The 23,347-nt window shown below is 49.3% G+C and overlaps 1 pseudogene across 1 annotated transcript; it reads left to right on the top strand.

The window, feature by feature from the left end:
* The first annotated feature begins 118 nt into the window (after positions 1 to 118).
* LOC307188880 (GTP-binding nuclear protein Ran-like) lies at positions 119 to 22,944 on the top strand (annotated as a pseudogene). The gene is made up of 2 exons: positions 119 to 230; positions 22,295 to 22,944. The product of its transcript is annotated as a GTP-binding nuclear protein Ran-like (transcript).
* Positions 22,945 to 23,347: the final 403 nt, after the last annotated feature.

The following is a 23,347-nucleotide window of genomic DNA, read 5'->3' as shown; positions in this document are numbered from 1 at the left end:
GGTGAGGAGGGAGATAGAAACCCAGACACCAGGCTGCCAAGAGGACACTGGAAGCTCCGGGAGGCTGTGGCCCCAGAGGTGAGTGCTGAGGGGAGGCTAGCCTTGGTGAAATGGCGGGATGGAGGACGGTCACAGCACTGAAGAAGTGGAGGCTGAGGCGGCAGAAAGTTCAACCATGGAGAGAAGACAGGCAGCAAGAGGGTCAGCGAGGCTGGGCACTAGGGTCAGAGGTGGGTCTAGACAGAGCCTGGGGGGATCTCCAGGGCCAAGGGGGATGGTGCAGGCAGACAGGGAATACCCGGGGTCCTGTCTGCACAGGGTGGGCTCTGAGTAGGGCCGCCAAATGAAACGCAAGACGTTCAGTTTTGAATTTGAATTTCAGAGAAACAATATATGCAATATTTGGGACATACTTATGCTAAAAAATTACCCATTGTTTACAAACAAAAAAGGAAAAACAAACAAAAAATTACCCATAGTTTCTCTGAAATTCAAATTTAACCAAGTATCCTAGCTCTGGCTTCAGTGAAGACCCCGCCAGATGCCTTGCACATTTACTTGGGTTTGAGTCCCAGCTGGGCATCAGATTCACTGCCCAACCCTGGCTCAGTCCCTGCCCCTGAGCCTCTGTTTCCCTACCTGTGAAATGGGGTTGGAGGGTATGCAGTCCTCTCACCCCACTACTTTTGGCCTCTAGAAAGGATCCAGGAAAAGGTTTACAAAGGCAGCAGCAGACCATTAACTCAAAAACTAATTTGGTTGAAATGATAAATCAGTTGAAATGAATTGGTAATATTAGTGTGCTACAGGGCAATTTTTGCAGACTCTGATGTATCTTTAGGCATTTGGTCCCTCTTTCAGAAGTCATTCAGTTTTCTTATTTTAATTTTGCCTGCAATACACTTCTTTTGCTAGTAAATAAGTTGGAAAAAACCCAGTGCTCATCAACCTCCCCTTTCTTACTCACTACACTAAAAATCTTTTAATGTGATCTAGTGATTGGGGACATTAATGTTCAACCTAACTGAAAATTTAAATGTTTATGAACACATAGCCAAACAAGTCAAGCAGATATAATTGTCCATCATTGGAGTGGAAAGTTTTTAAAAATGGGAAAAAAACTCAGATTCTTTTTTTACTTCTTCTATTACCTAAAACAGAAGTAAGCGAAAAGAGCATTTTCCCTCCGTGACAACAACTACAAAAATTCTGGTAAGTTTCTTTCTAATCCTTTTTTTTATGTATACACATAGACACATTCTCCTCCCCCGCCCCACACTTTGTCAACAATAAGTAGAAGGAAACTTCTATAAAGTTTTGTAAAGTACTTTTTTCACTCAAACATTAAGAACATCTTTTCCATGCCAGTAGGTCCACATCCATGTCATATATGTGGCTGTACAGCACAGAATTGTCTCCAATTTTAAATGTATCCAACTCTTTTCTATTATGAATAGCATGGGACAGAGACAATTGGCTGAAACCCAGTTAGGAATAAAAATGCAAATAGAAATTTAAAAAAATCAGAATAAAGAAAAATGCCCAGATACACTAAAACTTCTCTGAACTTCCCTCAAATGCCCCCCAAAGTATCAATGTGTAAAAAATGAATCATTTCAACTATTTATTTCCACTAACATGCCCTTTGATTAACTTATTTATCATGTAAACTGGCTTTCAGTCAAATGGTTTTCCACTTGGGATTTTCCAGACTTTTTTTTTTTAAGAACTTTTTTTTGGGGCCACGCCATGCAACCTACGGGATCTCAGTTCCCCAGCCAGGGATCGAACCCATGCCCCCTGCAGTGGAAGCATGGAGCCACAGAGTCCATATAACTCAGGCACTGTGGTATCAATCTGTAAGAAATGAGCAGCTCTGGTTGAAGGAGCAGGGAGCGGGGTGGGAGAGCAGTGCCTGTACCTGGACAAACCCTGGTCTCTCTGAAATCACCTGACATCTTGAAAATTCTCAGACTGCTCAAAAAAGAAAAAACCCTTAATCCTCACCCAGGTAAGTGTCCCCTTTCAAACTCAAGTAGGGAACCTGAGATTCAGAGCAAGGTAGCAACTTACCCAAGATGACCCAGAACTAGAACATCCAGATCTGCCCAGGAGGCCAGGGACCCAAGCTAGGAGAACTGGGGGCTAGGTGGCCGGGCTGGCGAGGGCTGGGGGCACAGTCAGGACCCAGGATGGTCTTTAACCCTGACACTCTCCAATGACCAGACCCTCCCCCGAGCCCAGGCTCTCATCCTTCCTTCTCAGAGTCATACGTGGGCCTCCAGGGAAGAGTGGACAGAGACTGAGGCAGACAGGGTCAGGAGGCACCACCACTTGCCCAAGGACAAACATCCTATAAGTCATGGAACCAGAATTCAAACCCTGTCTGCTCCTCTCTAAAGTCCTCATCAGGCTACCTAATTTGGCATCAGAAACCAGGCATAGAGCTCAGGCCCGTCACTTTTTAGTATGAGCTGGAGCTATCAGGGAAGGCTTCCTAGAGGAGGGGGTCTCATTGACAGAAGAAGTTGGGAGATGACACTGAAGAAATTTGCATGTGTGAGAAGCATTTGTATCTTTGTATATATCTGTATGTGAACATATGTGTGAATGAGTAGGTGTGTGTGTATATGTACGTGTCTATGTCTGGTCTTGAATGTGAAAACCTCTCTGTGGACTCACTGTCTCTCACACACACATACACAAACACACAGAGTCGTGCACACACGAGCATGCGCCCATTCCTCTGGGTTAATATTTTCCTGCCTGCGTCAGCACGGTGCCCGTCAGCAGGCCACTCACTGCAGAAACGTGCCCTATCTGATCTGGAACAGGGGGCTGAGTGTGGGCAGAGAGCTTATCTCAGCAACCCCAGGCAAGCTACTCTCTCTCCACTGTCCTGCTCAGCATGAAAAAGGAGGCGCGCCCAGAGGGCCTGGCTACCGGGGTGTGATGTGACTACGCCATCGCCCCAATCACACTGGCGGCTCCCCGAGTGGAGCCGTCTCCCTACCTCCTTCCAGGTGGGCAAGGTCGGCTGCTCCCTGAGATACCTTCCCTACCTGTCATCTCTGCCCAAATCTGGAGGCCTCTCCACACATATATATGTTCCATTGAGGACAAAGAGAGAATAGAGACCCCGAGGAAATGCTCACAAGGTGCCCCCCTTCAGCAGGAAAGCAGCTCTGAAATGACCATGTTAGCCTGCGGGAAGGTGGGATTTGACTTACAGCTTTCCAGGAACACAGTGATTGCCCAGGGGGCTGTTCAGAGGTCTGTGTGGGCAGGGACTTGGGCCCAGGCACCCACAGGCATTGAGCCCAGGAAGGCTTGGTGGAACACAGGGGCCCAAGGCGAGATGGGGCCTTCCCAGTTCCCAGGCCTCTCCCAGTATCAATGGAGGTTCCTCTCACGCCCAGGCTGGTCCCCTGCAGTACCAGCTGAGCCAGATTGGACTGAGCAGGTAGACACAGTCTCTTCTGCTCTCGGTATAGCCGAAGGTCCAGCGTGAGTCAAGCCCAGGTGTCCTGGCTCCTAGCCCGGCCTGAGGATGCCCTAATGCATCTCTGCATGGGAGAGACAAGGATGGAGCGTACAGCGAGGAGGACCACCCCAGCAGTGTTGTTCCCCATGGTGCAGAATTAGCAGCAGTGACTGCAGAAGGGGTGGTTTAATATGACGGTGGTTGACATTGTAATTGGATGGAATTGCAGGAAGGAAATGAGGACATGTTGCTGAGTGAATTTAGAAGAGTCAGCAGAGGTTGGGGGAGAGACCCTCCCGAGACAGAGTACAACTTGTTCAGCTCTGGTGATGGTCTAGGTGCCTCCATTGCCCTGTCCCACACCAAGGAGGGTATCCAGAGAGCTGGTCTTGTCTTCTGGGCTTCCCACCTCGTCTGGCTGGGGGCACTAGATCGGCCCTCATCTCCCCCGCCCCACCGTCCGTAACAGGGCCAGAGGCCTTCCTCTGCCTACAGCTCTGAGCTCTCCTCTTGATGTCCCTCAGCCCAAAGACTGGGCATCTTTGGTCATGTTTCCATGGCAGGAGAGACAAGGATGGAGGGCAGGAAGGCTTGACTGATTACAGAGTGAGTGGAGTTGGAAGAAGGGCTGCCTATGTCTGCCTAGGCTGACCCAGAGAGCCTGCCCCGTCTTGGGGACAATGCGCTATGTTTCAGTTCCAAACAAGGATTCCCACCAGCTACGTGGATGTCAGAGGAGCTGAGATGGAGGCGGTGGACTGGACAGAGATGAGTTCCCAGCAGTCAGGCCAGCTCAGATGCCCAAGCCTAACGCCTGGAAGCAGGCTCCATACCCCTTTACAGCATTTTTAAATGAAAATTTCTAACATGCACCAAAGTAGTGTGTGAACCTCCACATAACCTTCACCCAATAAAATCATCAACCTTTTGGCACTCTGGTGTCACAGATGTTTTGGGGTTTTTTTTCTTTTATGAAGTATTTTGAAACAAATTCCAGCTATTATGGCATTTCACTCCTGCATTCTTCAGTATTCATCTCTAAAATCTATGAACATTTACTTACATAATGACTATCCCATGCCTAACAAAATGAACAATTCCATGGACTTACCAAGTACTCACATTGTTTCCAAATATCTTAATTTGTTGGTTTGTTCCAGTCAGGATCCAAACACATTGCACTGGGTTAAATGTTTTCTTAAACATGACCCGTTCCCCTTTCTGTTCTGTTCACATTCTGTTCCTGTCACTGTCACTATTGAGTACATGTGGTTCCATAGGAAGTCACAGTTCTGGGTTTGTGTTTGCTTCCTTGTGGTATCATTTAACTTTTCCTCCATCCCCTGTATTTCTTAGAATATATAGGAAGTTAGCTCTAATCATGTAATTTTATTTAGGATCAATTTGGGGGGTAGGAATCCTTTGTGGACAGTCCTGTGTGCTTCCTACTGTACTTCATCCAGAGACACATAATGTCTAGTTGCCCCAAGCTTAGTGATGCTGACCTGTCAGTGGGTTCAGAGGGTGGCAGCCTGATCCCACCACTGTCAAGTTCCCCATCAGCCATTCACCTTCTGGTTTCATCCTTTGATTTCTGCCTAAATCAATATCAAAAATCCTTCTACAGTAAAACATTTTAAAGGAGAAGCTCTGAGCAGCAATTTCTTAACCCACAAGTAAACAAGAGTCAGGGCTTCCCTGGTGGCGCAGTGGTTAAGAATCCACCTGCCAATGCAGGGGACACGGGTTCGAGCCCTTGTCTGGGAAGATCCCACATGCCGCGGAGCAAGTAAGCCCATGCGCCACAACTACTGAGCCTGCGCTCTACAGCGCATGAGCCACAAGTACTGAGCCCGTATGCCACAACTACTGAAGCCTGCACACCTACAGCCCGTGCTCCACAACAAGAGAAGCCACCGCAACGAGAAGCCCGCGCATTGCAACGAAGAGTAGCCCCCGCTCACCACAACTGTAGAAAGCCCGCGTGCAGCAACGAAGACCCAACATCGCCAAAAATAAATAAAATAAATAAATTTATTTTAAAAAAAAGAGTCTAATAATGGTGGCATCTCAGGTACTGAGTTAATCAGAGCAAAGAGGGAGTCCAGATCAGGGATGCTTCATGAGAAGAAGAAAGAGTGCGGTGGTAGCAGAAAGGAGCAGTGAAAACCTCAGGGACCTCCTGGCTGGGAGCCTGAGTGTGGGGCTGTTTTGGGGTTTGGCTGTTCAGGGGTGGTTCCCCCCATCCAGGTAGTGAGCTGTGGTTCCTAACTCAGACTTTATAGACAGCAGACCTGAGCTTGAATCCAGTTTGGCTTCTTAATTGGTGCTGGGTGCCTTTGAGCAAGATATTCAATTGGGTGTCTTCATCTGTATGATGGAAATACTAATCCTTACCTCGCAGTGTTTTGGGAGAATGAGTTGGTGGGGAGTAAACACTCTGCGGTGGAGAGGACGCCTCTTTTTTTTTTTCTTATTCGTTATCCATTTGATACATATTAGTGTATATATGTCAGTCCAATCTCCCAAGAAGATGCCTCTTCGAGGAAAGAAACCCTGCACCCCGTCCCTTCTGCCCTGATTGACTCTTGCCTGACTCCAGGACCAAAGCTAGAAGGGCTGCGGGGCCTGGGGATGGGGTAGGAAAGGATACCATGCTCATTCCACAGGCAGACAGCAAAACCAAAGCCCACGGACTTCCGCCCAGATCTCAAGATGCTCCAGCCAGCTGGGTGCATCTGGTCTCCAGCGCTTCCCATTACAGCTCAGCCGCTCAGCTCTTGGACTTGACTTCCCGGTTGCCGCCCCCCAACCCAGGGTCTGGGGGTGGGGCTTGCCCCAGGCACCGGACAATCGCCAGCTCAGTCAACAGGCAGTCAGGTCCAGGGGTGACAGGGCCTTGAGCAGGCAGCCTCCTGGGGATGCCCCAGCCTGCACAGGATGTTGTGCAGAGCAGGTGCACAATAAATGTATGTTAAGAGAACTGAGCTCCGCCTGCCCCGAGTGGGAGAGAAATAGGCTGTCAGGGAGGGCAACTAGGCCTATGGGTGGGGTGGGGTGAGGGGAAGTCTTGGGCATCCCCAGGAATTCATGGCTCGGAGACCCTGAGCCCTGGGGCGAACAGCCGGGAAGGGAGTACAGCCGGGAGGTCCTCACTCCGGCTCTAGTTCCAGGCTGTTCCTTTCCTGCTCTACCTGCAGCCCTGGCCCCCAGTTAGCTTCTCAACTGCTTTCCACAGCAGCTGAGGCAACTTAGCCCAGGCTTCAGGGGGGCGGTTGAAGGAGAGGGGATGTTGAACCCCATCCCCCTCCCAATCACACCCTTTTTGCAAGACTCATGAGACAGCGCTAGCGACCGCTGATGGCGGCCTAAGCTGACGCCTTCGGCCAGAGTCCATAGGAGGCACCCCCCAGGAGCCCCCTCCTGCCCCGCCCCACGAGGGACTGGCTGGGCCAGCCTTAGTCCCAGGGTCCTGCTCTTAGGAGGGACGCACGGCTCCATCCAGCTCAACCCAAACACCTTCGCTGTGGCCTCCAAGTTTTCTGTTCCACGTCACCTGTGCTACTTCCTTTCTTGTTTTGTTGACTTTTTGCTGTCTGTTTGCTCTGGCTAAGCCAACAGCCCCAGGATGAGAAGTCTGAACTCAGGGCATTTGAGCCTGAAAGACAGCAAGCTGGGAGTGGGGCGGGAGGGAATGAGAGAGGGAGAGCTGTGTGCTGGTTCCCAACCTCGGTCTGGGGGAATCTGCTGTTCAACCCCTACAGGCAAGCCGGGTCGGGAGGGGCCAGGATGGGTGGACAGACTTTCCCAGGCTCACTGCAGGCAGGTCTTGGCTTGTAACGTCAAGTTGTTTTGAAGTTCAGCCCCAGAACTCTAAACACCTCATTTCACCAGGAGGTTTGAACACCCCTTGTAGAGAAGAGGGCAGGTTCTCTGGAAGTTGTTCCCTGCTTTCAACCCCTCGCCCTTCAACCAAACATTCCCCTTGTGAAGCCCCCAGAACCAAGCCTTCCTGACTTTTCAACACCTCCATGAGACTCTGTTACCCAACAGCCTGTGAGGTGGCACCACAGGGATTGCTGCCCCTCCACATTTTACAACGGGAAACTTGAGCCTCAGAGAGGGTAAAGGGACCTCTCCAAAGTCAATAAAAGAGCTTGGGGTAGAACTCAGGCTTCCTGGCTCCCAGCCCAAGCTCTTTGCCCCACTTCAAGCATCTCTCAGATCATGGAGCACGATGGGAAGGCGGCACCAAGCCCCGGGTGCTGCGTCAGGGGCCAGCACACCCAGACGCGGCTACACACGCACACTGCATGCCAGCACACATACCAGGGGCATAGGCAACCTGGGGACGCCATGCTCTCCCCATATCCCAGCAGACCAGACACCACTCGGACCCTTATGTCCTTCCCACCCACAGAGGGAGTGAGAGGACGCTCTGGCTGGATGCCCACACTCACTGCTCCTGGCCTGCCTGTGGTCTGTGGAGCATGCCTGCCCTCTCAGGGTTAGGATGGGGGAGCCATCCTGGCCTGTAGCCAGGGGCTTAAGGGATAAGCTCAGGGAAGCTGCTGCCATCAGCACGGGCTTAGAGTGCCTGGCATTGTCAGCTGGTCCAGCCAAGCCTTCCTTGGGGAGAATGAGCATCATCAGGGAGATTCCTCACCTGTCTCCCACCCAGGCTTCCTTCTCTGACGGCTCACCACGCTCCAAAGCCGCATCCCTCTTTCAGGGAGACACCTGAACCCGTGCACACGTGCCCTCAGAAGAGCTATGTGTTCACCACCCCCCCAGTCTCCGTGGGACACCCTCCACACCTGTGGCCCACATCTTTGGACATCCCACATGGCCTGTAGGCACAGTGAGACATGAGCACACATCTCAGACTCAGGCATGTAACACAGCGTGTACCCCCATATGGAAGAATACACAGTTCCATTCTACATACACCTGCTGCCCCAACCTGGACCATGGTCACGTGAAGGTGAGGGGTGAGTCACCTGCCAACCCGTGGGACCTGCTGAGCCAGCAGGATGGGAAGCCCTAAGCTGAAGGCTGTGGCCTTGAGGGACCAACACCCCATGTGGGGCCCGCCCTGCCACCAGCCCACAGTACCCCAGTAACACTCCACTTCCACCCTTATTATCTCCTGCCCACACCCTCAGCCAGAACTCATGCCAGAAAGGCACCTCTAGTCCTTTCAAATATGTATATATATACATCAGCAGCTGAGCTAGCTGTCTGTCACTGTGTTGCCTCAAGGGCTCCCACCAAACTTCTGCTGTTAAATACAGATACCCAAGGAGAAAAACCATGAATCCAGCAGGACCCATCCTCTTTCCTCTCCCCATCCAAACCCAAGCCTCCTATCTATGCCTCCCCCATGGAAGCCCTTCCTATTGATGATCATTCACATCTCTTTCTCCTCTTAACTTGCGTACACTTGAGTCAAGAGCCCCACTCTGGGCCCAGACAGGCTCTGTCCCACCTGTATATGCCTGTTCAGGAGGCTGTCCCTGAGACGGGGAGCTCGCTGAGGGCAGAGGGAGAACCAGGTGGCCAGAGTAGCCCAGGTGAGTGTACTGTCCACCAGATGAAGGAAGCTGGTAAGCTCCTCATACACCATTATCAGCAAGTCGAGTCTTGCTGGGTCTGAAGAATGTCCTCAAGCTCCTACCATCTGCCAAGCATATCTGTAAACACTGATCCACTTTGTACATGCATTAATATTAAGAAACATCACTCCAGGTCTCGTTATCTTTCTCGTCTGAAAATATGTCGTGGTTAAGAGTGTTGCCTCTGAAGCCAGACCCCTGGGTTCAAATCCCAACTCTGCTGCTTACTAGTTATTTAATCTCTCTGGGCCTCAGTTTCCTCATCAGTAAAAGGGAGGCAATAACACATGTGAAGTGCTTGGGAGAGGGCCTGGCCTAGGGAAAGTGCTGAGTTTGCTGCGACTGTTCTCCCTCCCTCCACTAATCTAGTGCCTTATAAGGTGTCCCTAGCAATCCAGTCTTCGCACAACTTGCCAACATGATCTAAACACAGATCCAGTGGGGTCTCTCCTGTACTCAAAATCCTTTTGTGGCTCCTCATAGCCCTCAGGATGGTGTCTGGCTCCTGAGCCCTGCTCACAAGGCCCTTCACACCTGTTCCAGTGCTCCAGCCTCACCATCTCCCCTCTCACTCTGCCCTGAATACCTGGACTCCCCTGGACCCTCTCTGCCTGAACCCTCTGTTCCATGGTGTGCTGGTGAATGCTTAACACCTGGCTTTCTAGAAATAATGTGTACTTCTATATACGTACACAAATTTATCATACATTTTATTGGTACAAAGCTGTGAAATAGCACACAATTTACAAATACTACTAAAATATACAGTGTTCTTTATTGTAAATTCTACAGCATCAATTGCTCTGTAGAATTCTCTCTTCGATTTTTGCCAACCCTTAACATCTGTAGCCAATCTGTGGTTGCAGTTCATCCAAGATCTGACAAAATCAGATTGTGAACAAATGCTTGATTACTATTCAATTCTGCAAAAAGTCATTCACATCATTGACTAACGAGCATAGTCCTGACCTTAATGTTGGCTGATATTTTCATTTACATTAAAGAGTAAGACAAAAGTAAAAGAACAACGACACGTATTTGAAACATCAGTCATTCACCAAAGATACGTGACCTTTTTTGCTGAATTGGATGACGGTCTTCAAATATTGGAAGAATGTTTCCTCAAGGTTTTGTGCTATTCACAACGTAACGGCCATAGAAATGACAAACGTTTATGTTTCATCTGTGTTAATGTTTTCTCCATCGCTTTCTTAAGTCTAGACCAGAGGTCAATAAACGTTTTTGTTACGGGTCAAATGGTAAATATTTTAGGTTTCGTAGGGCATACAATCCCTGTTCAACTACTCAGCTCTGCCGTGGCCGCATGAAAGCAGCCACAGACAGTACGTAAACAAATGCACGAGGCTGTGTTCCAATACAACTTCATTTGCGATAGCTGAATTTTGAATTTCCGTCACAAAATATCTTAACTATTAAATAATATAAAAACCGTTATTAGCTCACAGGCTGGATTTGACCTGCAAGCTGTAGTTTGTTAACCCCTGGTCCATGCAGTCAACAAAACCATAAATTAAGCCCTGATGTGTAGTGTTAGTTTATTTCAATGATGCAGAGAATGCCCTGGCGGTCCAGTGGTTAGGACTCTGTACTCTCACTACCGAGGGCCCAGGTTCAGTCCCTGGTCGGGGAACTAAGATCCCACAAGCTGCGTGGTGCGGCCAGGAAAAAAAAAAAAAAATTTTTTTCAATGATGCAAATACTACCACCATGACTGTTTCTAAACTACCAACGTAGAGCTAAGCAGCCATACACCGTTAGGTAGTTCCTCCACCCAAAGATTCAGTAGATATAAATAACTTCAAGAGCATAAAATGTAATAACAATTAGGAAGGAATGTTTCATTAATTATTACCTTTGTTTTAAAAATAATGTCTGTGATTATACATGTATACAATTTAATTTTTCATAATGTCTGTGTTTAACAAGCGGTTTGCCAAATTCCTGAAAATGTAACAATTGGCCCTTGTAAGCTTATTGGAGTGGCTTCAGAACCTCTGCCTCTGTCTCTGAACCAGGCTGTCCCCCATGGCCTCCCTGGCAAACTCCCACTGACCCTTCCAGGCTCAAGGGTCTACGTTACCTTGGCCCTGACCTCCCTTGGGCTTCTCTGAGCTCCCACAGCCATGTGGCCCTCTCACGTAGCCAGTAAAGGCAAAGCTACCTCACTTATTTTCCTGCCTGTTTTCCCCTGAGGGGGGACTGAGCACAAGGACCAACAATCTTGTTCACCTCTGAATCCCTAGAGCTTAGAAAATACCTGGCAAATAACAGGTGCTGGACAAATATTTATGGAATGAAGCAAGGAAGGGCCGAGGAGTCTTGAGGAAGGACCCTGCAGCAAAGAAACAGGATTAGGGAAGTGGGCTGATGAGAGAGGCTTAATCCAGGAGTTCAGAATGTCTGGGAAGGCAGGGTCAGAATGTTGCCTAGTTGCTGTGGGCACCTTTGGGTGGGGATATCTGGTCAGGCGACTTATATCCTAAAGCATCACTCTGCCCCCAACAGGTCCAGGCTCTCCACTCTCCACCTCACTCAGCCCAAATTTCAACGGAGTTTTGTCTTAGCTCCCCAACACTTCAGAAGGAATTTATAAGGGAGACTCCCTGGTCTTTGGTGACCAGATCAGGAAACACTTTGTCTTTGGTAGACGAGGACCAAGGAGATTCTCCCCATTTCACAGAGAAACAACCGCAGTCCAGGGCTGGCAGGTGCCTGAACCAAGGCTTAGATATCCCAGGGCTTCCTCTTCAACTGTGAATCCCCTAAACCCTGGCTCAGAGCTACAGGCTACTTTGTTCCCCGGGTCATCCTATCTCCCTTGCCTTCGAACAAAACAGCTCTCTCCCACTGGGGCTGGGTGGAATGACTTTTCCCCACCCTCCTGGGAAGCAGTCCAAGAAGAGGCACCTCATCCTCCCTGATCCACCATCATCTGCCCCCGCTGCAGTCTCACCTAAATCCTTCCTGCTTTCATGACACCGCCTTTCCTTCCCAGAAAGGAACCTTGGCTCCCACCTTAGAAGTGACCTCACCAAGGGGTAGCTCTCCACCCCCGGCCCTTCCCCAACCCCACGGCAGAGCCAGGACCTAGCCCAACCCAGCTTGTATCTCTGCATTTCCTGAGGGCCGTAACCAGGCCAGGTCAGCTGACCTGCTGGAACCACCTCTCCCATCTTTGACCTTTGCCTGGGATCCACCCTCGCCTACCCCCTCTCCACGACACATACACACACACCCCATCCTGGGGCCCAGGCTCCACTGTCCACCTGTCCAGACTCGCCTTCTGTCCTGCTGGCTGACACACCCAACCTAGCTAGTGCCCTGTGGTATAGACTGTCTCACTCAGGTCAGTGAGAGGAGAGGTCACCAAAAGCCCCAGTGTTATGAGTGGGCAAAATGAGGCCCCCAGAGGGCCTTGAGAGTGTGGACCCTGAGAGCCGGCCCAAGGCCTCAGGGTGGGTTAGTGGTAGGGACAAGACTAGATCCAGGGCTGGGTCCTATGCATAGTCTCCCATCCCTGCACAGGATGGCCTCCTTGCCATGGACAGCCACTAGCCAGGAGACTCAGAGGGTTCCCCGGAGGAAGCTGGGGGTACCAGAGGAGTCAGGGGCCAGCGTCAATTCTAGCAGAGGACAACCTTGCCCTGCAGAATTTTGAGAAGTTGGATACCTTTGACATCACTCCCAGCTCAGTGTTGAGGGGAAGAAAACAGACCAGCTCACCCAGTAATCAGTGTTCCTTACCAGTGGCATACTACACGGGGGTGGGGTGGGAGCAGTCCTCCCTGGGGACAAGCAACAGGGGGTGCGTGACCTGCAGAGAACTGAAAAACCACCGAACTGACTAAAAGTCAGTCTGCTTATTATCATCAGCAGCAGCAATTCTAAACAATGTCAATAATAAAATACTTCTTTCAGAAAGAGTGGATCACTCACGTTGCCCCTCACTTAGTACACCACTGTTCCTAACGACACATTCGCTCCCAAATTCTTGCCTATCAAATTCACATTATTTCTTAGATCATAAGACGATTTCATCCCCTTTGGAGAATCTATGGATCCTTCAAGGGCATCTTTTTTCTGAATGTCTACTTCTGAGCATCTTAAGAAGTATTAATCAGTTCCTACAAGGGTACTTGATTCATTAATTACTCATTCATTCATTCATTCACTCATTCAACAGTCTTGGAAGACCTACCAAGTTCTGGTTGCCGGACGGGCCATGAAGAACAAGTCATAGGCCCAGCACTGGAGAGCTTACAAGGCCTGTAGGGAAGCTGGTGAGCAAATAAGAAGTCACAATGCAGAGATCAGAGATAAAAAGCACAAGGGCCTGTAGGAGTTGAGAGGAGGGGCACCTAACCAAGCTGGGCAGAGGGGGACACCAGGGAAGCTTTCCTGGAGGAAGGGACATTCACGTTATAATTTTTCTTTTTTCTTGCGGTATGCGGGCCTCTCACTGTTGTGGCCTCTCCCGTTGCGGAGCACAGGCTCCGGACGCACAGGCTCAGCGGCCATGGCTCACGGGCCCAGCCGCTCCGTGGCACATGGGATCTTCCCGGACCAGGGCACGAACCCGTGTCCCCTGCATCGGCAGGTGGACTCTCAACCACTGCACCACAAGGAAGCCTGAATGGTGGCTTTTGAATGGCTCTGTACAATCCTGCAATTAGAACTATTCTGTAATTAAAATTTAAAAAGGAAGATTAGAGTGAGGATTTGTTACTTTACTGGCTGAGATGGCTGTCCCAGGCACTCTAGCCGCTATGCCAAGATATCCACTCCTTCCACAGCCTCCCATTCCTATACCCAGTTCCTAACACTGGGGCTCAGGAAGTGGTCAGACTGACTCCCCATCCTTATAGGCATCAATTAGAAAATCCTACGGGGGAACTTCCCTGGTGATGCAGTGGTTAAGAATCCGCCTGCTAATGCAGGGGACATGGGTTTGAGCCCTGGTCCGGGAAGATCTCACATGTCGCGGAGCAACTAAGCCCTTGCTCCACAACTACTGATCCTGTGCTCTAGAGCCCGTGGGCCACAACTACTGAGCCCGTGCACCACAACTACTGAGGCCCACGTGCCACAACTACTGAGGCCCATGTGCCTAGAGCCCATGATCCACAATAAGAGAAGCCACCACAATGAGAAGCCTGTGCACCACAACAAAGAGTAACCCCCGCTTGCCACAACTAGAGAAAGCCCATGGGCAGCAACGAAGACCCAACACAGGCAAAAATAAATAAATAAAATTAAATTTAAGAAAAGAAAGAATAGGGACTTCCCCGGTGGTGCAGTGGTTAAGAATCCACCTGCCAATGCAGGGGACACGGGTTTGATCCCTGGTCGGGGAAGATACCACATGCTGCGGAGCAACTGAGCCCGTGCGCCACAACTACTGAAGCCCGCATGCCTAGAGCCCGTGCTCCGCAACAAGAGAAGCCACCACAATGAGAAGCCCGCACACCGCAACAAAGACCCAACACAGCCAATAAATTAATTAATTAATTAAAAAACAAAACAAAATAAAACAAAACAAAAAAACAGAAAGAAAGAATATCCTGTGAGGACTTCCCTGGCGGTCCAGTGGTTAAGGCTCTGTGCTTCCAATGCAGGGGGCCTGGGTTTGATCTTTGGTCAGGGAACTAGATCCTGCATGCCGCAACTAAAGATTTCGTGTGCCACAACTAAAACTTGACACAGCCAAATAAATAAATAATAAACAAATAAATATTTGAAAAAAAAAAAGAAAAAGAAAGAGAAAATCTTGTGTTTGTTCCTGAGGCACATGGACCTGGTCTGGTATTGTCCATCTAAACCTGACAGGGCACCCAGTTAGGGCCAGGAGCCACTCCCGGGGCAGGGCAATTTCCCTTACGCAGTTATCCTGTAGGAAGTCTAAATGCAAATGGCCAGCTGGCTGGGTTTCTATGGATGCACGGTCCTTTCTCCACCTCAGACTTGTTTAATGAGAAAGATCACAACCTTCCTTATAGGGAGGATCCTCACTTCTATTTTTGCTACCTACCACCCTTCATGGGCAGACATTCTTCTCAATATAATGTTTACAGGAGATGAAAGGAGAACGGTCATTGATAAGGCCAGGGAAGAAGCGTACTAGCTCCACCTAACAGACCCAAATGGTACACCTGAAGCGCTTGACAGTACCCACAGCTGAACCAGACTGGGACCCCACTGAGGGAGGAATGCCCTTATCAGAGCACTGCCGTAAGTGCATCTTGGCAGAGCTTCCCTTCAAAAAGTGGTACCAACACAAAAGAATCTGAACAAAATTCAAGAAATTCAGCAATAACTGGAAAGTTTAGGTCTCGCCTGGGTGGAAGAACTGCCAGATGTCATAGGTATAGGCAGAGAAGGTTCAGGGCTTCCTGGTAAGGCCTCTACCTAGTACTCTTTCAATACTCTGGGAATAAGTGCATGGCCCCAGGGTCCAGACAACATGGTGAAATGAAGCACCCCTGGCCAGAGCAGAGAGCAAAGGTAAAGAGCTTGGCAATTCCAGATACAGAAACCCAGAGGAGGCCAGAGGCTGGAAAGGCAGGAGCAAAGGCTCAGAGGTGGGCCCATGCTGAGAATGTCTACCCCAGAGGGGAAAGCCCATTTCGAGACCTAGGTGAGGGGCTGGAAACAGGAAGATGTTGATGACAGTGATGGGGGTGGCGGAGATGGGCGGTGCTGGTGAACTAACCTGGGAAAGGTGGTGACGGTGCAGAGGACTTAGAGGTGATAGAGACTGGGACAGGTGGTAAGGGCTGTAGTGACTAGGATGACGAGGATGATAGGCACAGGTGGTAACAGTGAAAGTGACAGGGAGACGGGAATGGAACTAGCCAGTGGCAGGGTTGGGTAAAGGCCTTTAATAAAGAAGACAGTGTGGGTTCAGATAGCAACAGCCTTGGGCATGGGGCTGGGACAGGGATGGTGGCAATCTGGAGACGGTAACACGGTGATAGAAACTGGGTCGAGTGACAGCATGGTTAAGAAAGTGACAGTGGTTGTGATGCAGGGATGCTGATGAGGGTGGCAAATGAGTGACAGGATGGGAGATGAGTGATGACAATAAAGGTGACCCGGGGTTGACACGAAATGTGGGCGGTGAAGATGTCTGTGCTGTAGAGACACCTACCCTGCCCCCTCCCCTGGGCCTGTTTCAACATCAGAACTGTTTTCTAGGCTGCAGGTCCCATGACTCAGGACCATCCATCAGCTGCCCCCAGATAAGATCTCTGGGTGCAGCCACAGCCAGAGGGGCTGGCTGGGTGCCTTTCTTGGCTACGTCCAGGCTCATCAAGAAACCTTAGTGTTCCAGAGCCTGTGTTCCGCAACGGGAGAGGCCACAACAGTGAGAGGTCCGCGTACCACAAAAAAAAAAGAAAGAAACCTTAGTGTTGCCTCTGCCTCCTCTGTCCTGGGCACACATCCACCCCAATCTGAGGTCCACCAAGAACCCCTAAACTCCCTCTCCTTGGAGACTACAGCTTCCACAGCTGTCCTAGCCGGGGATTTGTCTATTCCACCAGCTTCTTCCACAGCTGATTCTTCTAATGCTTTGTCATAACCATTCCCTGGAAGGAGAGAGAAAAAACGTGGGCTTCGAGGGGAGATCTGAATAATCCCATCCATTCATTCGGCAAATATTTACTGAACCCCTTGCATCATATGAGGCGCTAGCTTTTACAGTCAGACCTGTTTCCCTGCCTCCATGAAGCTCAGTCTCGGGGACAGACAGGTAAATGGCAGTCACCATGGAGAGAGAGTTCTATTCCCTTGTAAAGGAGGAGGGCAGACTGCTTTTTAAAACCTGAGGAGAGTGGGTCCCATTAAAGAAAATCTCAGGACCTGTGTTAGTGACCCTTTGCTCAGCTGAATACTTTACCAAAAACGTTTAGAGTATAGTGAGCAATCCAGGGGGAGAAAGTGAGGAGGGAAAGTAAGAAGAGAAAAAAAACCTGTGATGTGGCCAGAGGCTAGGATGCTAAGTAGGATAAAGGGCCAGTGAGAAATCACCACCAGCCTGATTTCCAAGAACAGGAGTGCCTGATACTCAACTTGAACGTGTTAGGTTTGTGCAGAGTAAACTCCCTCCATCTCCCCAAGCCTTCAGCAGTTTGTTACTAACATAAGACCTGCTATAAAAAGGGAATTTCTTTCTCTCCTCCCTTCCCTCCTTCCTTCCTTCTTCCTTCCCTCCCTCCCTCCTCTCTCTCTCCCTCCTTTCCTTCTTTCCTTCCTTCCTTCCATCATCTGAATCTAAGACTGTTAGGAACCCCAGAAGAGAATCATAGAACTTCTGTGCTGGAACTTGCTTTGGGTCTCAGAGCAGCCTGGTGCTCTTGACACCCAGGCCTCTCATCATACTCCACTTACTTCCCTGATCATCTGATCTCCTTCCAAGGCAGGGTCTGGCCCCCAGCTGGCTCCTCCCTGCCCGTTAGCTTGGTGATGGATGGGCTCACGGGGCCACTAAACAGGAGACTTAGGAAACTTCAGTTTCCCAGATACTCCATGACCGGTATCCTACCCGACATGGCCACACCCACTTTCCAGTCTCATCTAGTACTCTAAGCTCCAGCCGCAACTGAATTCCCTCCAGCTTTTCCAGGGAACCTGGTCTCCTGCCACCAGGCTTTTGCACAAACTGTTACTGCTACCTGGAGTACCCCATCTGGCTGATTCCTTCTCCTTCTTCAGGTCTCAATGAAGAGGTACAGGGCTGGCTTTATGGACAGGTGACCTGGGCCTTAAAAGGGCCCTACACTTGATTTAATACTGTTGCTGTCTTGAAATTCTAAATAATTTTTGAATAAAGGGCATTTTCATTTTACACTAGGCCCCACAAATTATGTATCCAGTCCTGTAGAAATGTTTTGTTCTGGTAAAATGTCCCAATTCCCAATTTCACCTGTTTGATTGTATTTGTAGTCTCCTCCACTAATTCATCTTTAAGTTCCATGAAGACAGGAACTATTTGGTAGGCTCTGGTTTCCCTTTTCCTAACAGTCCTCATTTCCATTTGGTAATCCATTTTGTTTCGGTGCAGCTGACATCTCTCTTGGGGCCAGAGATGGAACATGTGACTTAAGCTAATCCAATTAATTGGGCCATGCTTGTGACACAGGGCTGGGCATGAAGCCAAGCTGGTCCAATCAGAGTGTGCCTCTGGGTATTTTCTGGAACTGTGGTGACAATGATGCTCCCTCTTCCCTGCTGGACATTAACAAGAAGCATGTAGCCTGGAGTCAGGTGTCTTGGAACCATAAGAGAATCCAGGTTTAGGATGAGGCTGACGCCTCATGGAAGGAGGAGAGGAAAAACAGAATGGAAATGAGTGCTGGATCAAGCCTCACCTGAAGTTTTCCTCTGATTTTTCAGTTTTCTGAGCCAATGAATTACCACTGCTGCCCAAATCAGATCGAGTCAGATTTTTGTGCACCCAGGTGCACCCTATATGATCTTGTATATATCTTGCTCATTATAGTAATCCTGGTATCTACTGCAACCTGGCATGAAAAAGATCCTCAATAAATATTTGATGAAATAATAAGGAAACAAATGAATTAAACCCAAGCCCTCTGGCAGAAAGACCAGAGGTACAAATTTATATATGAGACTTTTCCAGGAGTTTTTCTGCAGAGTTTCTGCTGGTCTTCTTGATCCTGTATACCTTAAGGGACCCCAACAGGTCCCCATCTTTCCTGGCTAGGGCCCAAATCCCTGGGACAGGCCAGAGCTTAGTCACTTTCTGTTCATCCCCAAGCAGCTAGGCCTGCTGTGGCTTCTGTCTTCACTCAAGTGTCACTGGGCTTAGAAGCTTCCCCTGAGACTGGGACCTAGGTCTGGACTGGCACTGCCTGACCTAGTAGCTTCATGTAAGTCACCTGTATTTATTTATTTATTTATTCATTTATTTATTGGCTTAAACAATAAACATTTATTTCTCACAGTTCTGAAGGCTGGGGAATACAAGATTTTTAAAAAATTCTTTTCCATCATGGTTTATCATAAGATACTGAATATGGTTCCCTGTGCTATACAGTAGGATCTTGTTGTTTATCCATCCTATATATAATAGTTTGCATCTGTTAATCCCAAACTCCCACTCCATCCCTTCCCCACCTCCCTCCCCCTTGGAAACCAGAAGCCTGTTCTCTATGTCTGAAGTCACCTGCATCTAAGACTCAGCCTCCTGCTCTGGGGGATGGCAGTGAGGATGGAGAGCCGTTGACTTCAGAGGGTGAGATGGCCCTGACTCTTTGGTTGCCTAGGATTCTAAACTTCTGTGACACAGACAGGCAGCTCTACCAACTGGAAATGGGGAGTTTTAGTCAATCCTGCTGTTCTCTTATTCAGCAAGTATTTGTCAACAGTTACTATGTGTCCTGCCCAGGCACTGGGACTCTCATCCACATTCTCTAAACCTCCTGCTTCCTGACCCCTTGCCCTGAAAATCTGGGTTGTGACCTCAACACCTAAAGGCTTCCCAAGCCCACATCCTGACCCCTGTGATGCCCACCTCTTTACCTCCTGTCTCTGCACTCACCCACACACACACATCAGACTCATTGCACAGATGTGTGGCTTCTGGCGACCTGCAAGGAGGAGTGCCTTCGAGCTGGGTAAGTGTGTATTCAACTGTGAGTGGGTGTGTTGACGTGTACTTAAGCGTGCATGGCTGTAAGAGTATGTGTGTGTGAGGCCATGGAGTGGAGGTGCGCGTCAGAGTTTGAACGTGGAAGTACTGGGTGTACAGGAATGTATCTAAGTGTGTTTGAGCACCAGAGTGTGGGTGAGTGTGAGTCACTGTCAGAGTATGAGTGTGCATGTATGAATATAGGTGGGTTGAATGTGAAGTGAGTGTGCCTGGGTGTGTTGGTGAGTGAGTGAGTGAGTGTGTAAATGCACTTGTGTGAATAGGTACACACACCCCCAGCCCCCAGAATTCCCTGGCAGTCCAGTGGTTAGAACTCCGAGCTTTCACTGCTGAAGGTGACGGTTCAATCCTTGGTTGGGGAACTAAGAAAAAATGCACAACCCCTCCAGTCCTTCACCAGTTACAGCAGACACACCCTCACATGTATGTGGGCATGCTCGCACCTCTTAGGGCCAAAGGTGGCTCAAGCTATAAACCTTCAGTCCAATAAAGGGGAGACTTTGTCCACAGGCCGGGATCAGTTTCCCTTCTCCACCCCTGACTTGGAACTGGGGAGCTGACTTCCCTGGGTAGCTAAAGGCTACCTCTCCTAGGAAGGAGCTCCCTCAGACCAGAGCCTGCAGCCTGCCTCCCTGCTTAAGCCAGTCCCCTCCCTACTCCCCCATCTCATCTGTTTCCGGCCAGGCCCTGGCAGTGACCCTGAGCAGAGAGGCAAAGGATGAGGGTGGGAGGCAGGACATTCCAGGTACTTCCTTGGCTATGGGGTGGGGGTGGGGTGTCTCCATGGAGATGAGCGGTGGACCATGTCCAGGTGGTTATCAGAATTCCCAGAGTCCTCCCTTCCCTCACCCAGTCAGGCCTCCTTGGCTCTGAGCACAGTGAGGAAGCCTGGCAAAAGTCCATCATTCCTCAAAGGGGCTTCCAGAGAAGAGACAGGGGCTAGAGGTTCCTGGGAGTGGGCCAAGAAGACTTCCCAGAGCAAGGATCAGAGAAGCTGGTTGAGATGACTGCATCTGGTTTAAGCCTTTATCCCCAGAGAGCTCTGGAGACAGAGAAGAGTAACACCCACCCCTTCTCCACACCACATCACATCTGACTTGAAGGTATGACCAAGGCAATCCAGGGAGGTGTCAGATTATTAGTCAGTTTTCAGCCTCTTCATAACCTCACCCCACTGGCAACCTCAGCTGTCCATAAGACCCCCCCCATTAGTGACCCCCAGACCTCCTCTCCTTGGGTCATATGCAGGATTGGGTAGGGGCACACAGACCCTCTTTCTCCTCCCAAAGCTACTGGAACTCCCGGTGCATTGGTGAGAGCTGGAAAAGACCCCCAGTGTCATGGTAATTGTCCTGGGAGCTGAAGCAGGATGGCAGTGAACCCTGAGGAAGGATTTCCTGAGTAGCAAAGAAACAAGGTTTGGAAACACAGACTGGGATTTTTGCTTCTGTCTTCAGCCACCCTGGGATCAACCCTCTCCCTCTAAACCCCTAATGCATCACTGCAACCATTCTCCACCTCTACCAGATCCCCAGAGCCCCACAAAATGGTGGGGTGCCTACCTCTCCATCACTCAGGAACCTGAGTTTTCTGGAGAAGAACCAGGATGGGAAAGGGGCTCTGGTTTCATCTCCCCTGACTCCAGTCTTCCTAGGGAAAGTTGGTTCCACTTGAGTTGGAGGGATTGGGGCTAAACAACCAGGCTGAAGCCCTTTATTTTTTTAATTGAAGTACAGTTGATGTACATTATATAAGTTACAGGTGTACAGTATAGTAATTCACAATTTTTAAAGGTTATACTCCATTTATAGTTACTATAAAATATTGGCTATAGGGCTTCCCTGGTGGCGCAGTGGTTGAGAGTCTGCCTGCCAATACACGGACGCGGGTTCGTGCCGCAGTCCGGGAAGATCCCACATGCCGCGGAGCGGCTGGGCCCGTGAGCCATGGCCTCTGAGCCTGCGCATCCGGAGCCTGTGCTCCGCAGCGGGAGAGGCCACAACAGTGAGAGGCCCGCGTACCGCAAAATAATAATAATAATATTGGCTATATTCCCTGTGCTCTTTTTGTGTGGTTTTTTTTGGTTTTTTTTTTTTTCTGGCCACACCATGCAGCAGGTGGGATCTTAGTTCCCCGACCAGGGATCAAACCTGTGCCCCCTGCATTGGGAGCGTGAAGTCTTAACTACCGGACCACCAGGGAAGTCCCTCCTTGGTTTGTACAGTATATCCTTGTAGCTTATTTTATATATAGTAGTTTGTACCTCTTAATCCCCTACCCCTATATTACCCCTCCCCCACCTTCCATATCCCATCTGATAACCACCAGTTTGTTCTCTGTATCTATGAGTCAGTTTCTTTTTTGTTATATTCACTAGTTTGTTATATTTTTTAGATTCCACATATAAATGATATCATACAGGCTTCTGCCATCTTTCCAGCCCTCAGTCAGACAGGCGTGGAGACGCTTCTAGAAGTAACATCACGATGGCTGCCCAATGAGAACCCCAAGTTCAGTTCAAACTTGTATTGGTTGGTGATGGTGGTACTGGAAAAACTACATTTGTGAAACGTCATCTGGTGAATTTGAGAAGTATGTAGCTACCTTGGGTGTTGAGGTCCCTCGCCTTGTGTTCCATACCAACAGAGGACCTATTAAGTTCAATGTATGGGATACAGCTGGTCAGGAGAAATTTGGTGGACTGAGAGATGGCTATTATATCCAAGCTCAGTGTGCCATTTGATGTAACATTGAGAGTTACTTACAAGAACGTGCCTAACTGGCATAGAGATCTTGTACAAGTGTGTGAGAACATCCCCATCGTGTTGTGTGGCAACAAAGTGGGTATTAAGGACAGAAAGGTTAAGGCACAGTCAATTGTCTTCCACCGAAAGAAGAATCTTCAGTACTATGACACTTCTGCCAAAAGTAACTACAACTTTGAAAAGCCCTTCCTCTGGCTTGCTAGAAAACTGATGGGAGACCCTAACTTGGAGTTCATCTCCATGCCTGCTCTCGCCCCGCCAGAGGTGGTCATGGACTCAGCGTTGGCAGCGCAGTACAGGCAGGATCTAGAGGTTCCTCAGACAACTGCCCTCCCAGATGAAGAGAAAGTGAAGCTGGACCCCAACGTCAGAAGTCTAGTTTTATAGGCAACTGTCCTGTGATGTCAGTGGTGCAGCGTGTTTGCCACTTTACTATATAGCTAAGCAGAACATGTGCTTAATCTTTGGGATGCTGAAGGAGATGAATGGGCTTCGGAGTGAATGTGGCAGTTAAAAAAAAATGCCTTCAGTTTTTGGACCTGCTTATTTAGGTGTGTTGGAACACAGTTGTTTCCTCCTTGAGTTTCAAATATAAGACTGCTACAGTCACATCACACACACAAACACACACACACACACACACACACACACACACACACACAAAGTGATATCATACAGTATTTTTCTCTGTCTGACTTATTTCACTTAGCATAATACCCTCCAAGTCTATCCATTTTGTTGCAAAGGACAAATTTTCATTCTTTTTTATGGCTGAATAGTATTCCATTGT

Source organism: Stenella coeruleoalba (assembly GCF_951394435.1).
Source record: "Stenella coeruleoalba genome assembly, chromosome: 7".
NCBI classification, from domain to species: domain Eukaryota; kingdom Metazoa; phylum Chordata; class Mammalia; order Artiodactyla; family Delphinidae; genus Stenella; species Stenella coeruleoalba.
Note: the sequence above shows the minus strand (reverse complement) of the source record. Positions and strands in the feature narration are given on the sequence as shown.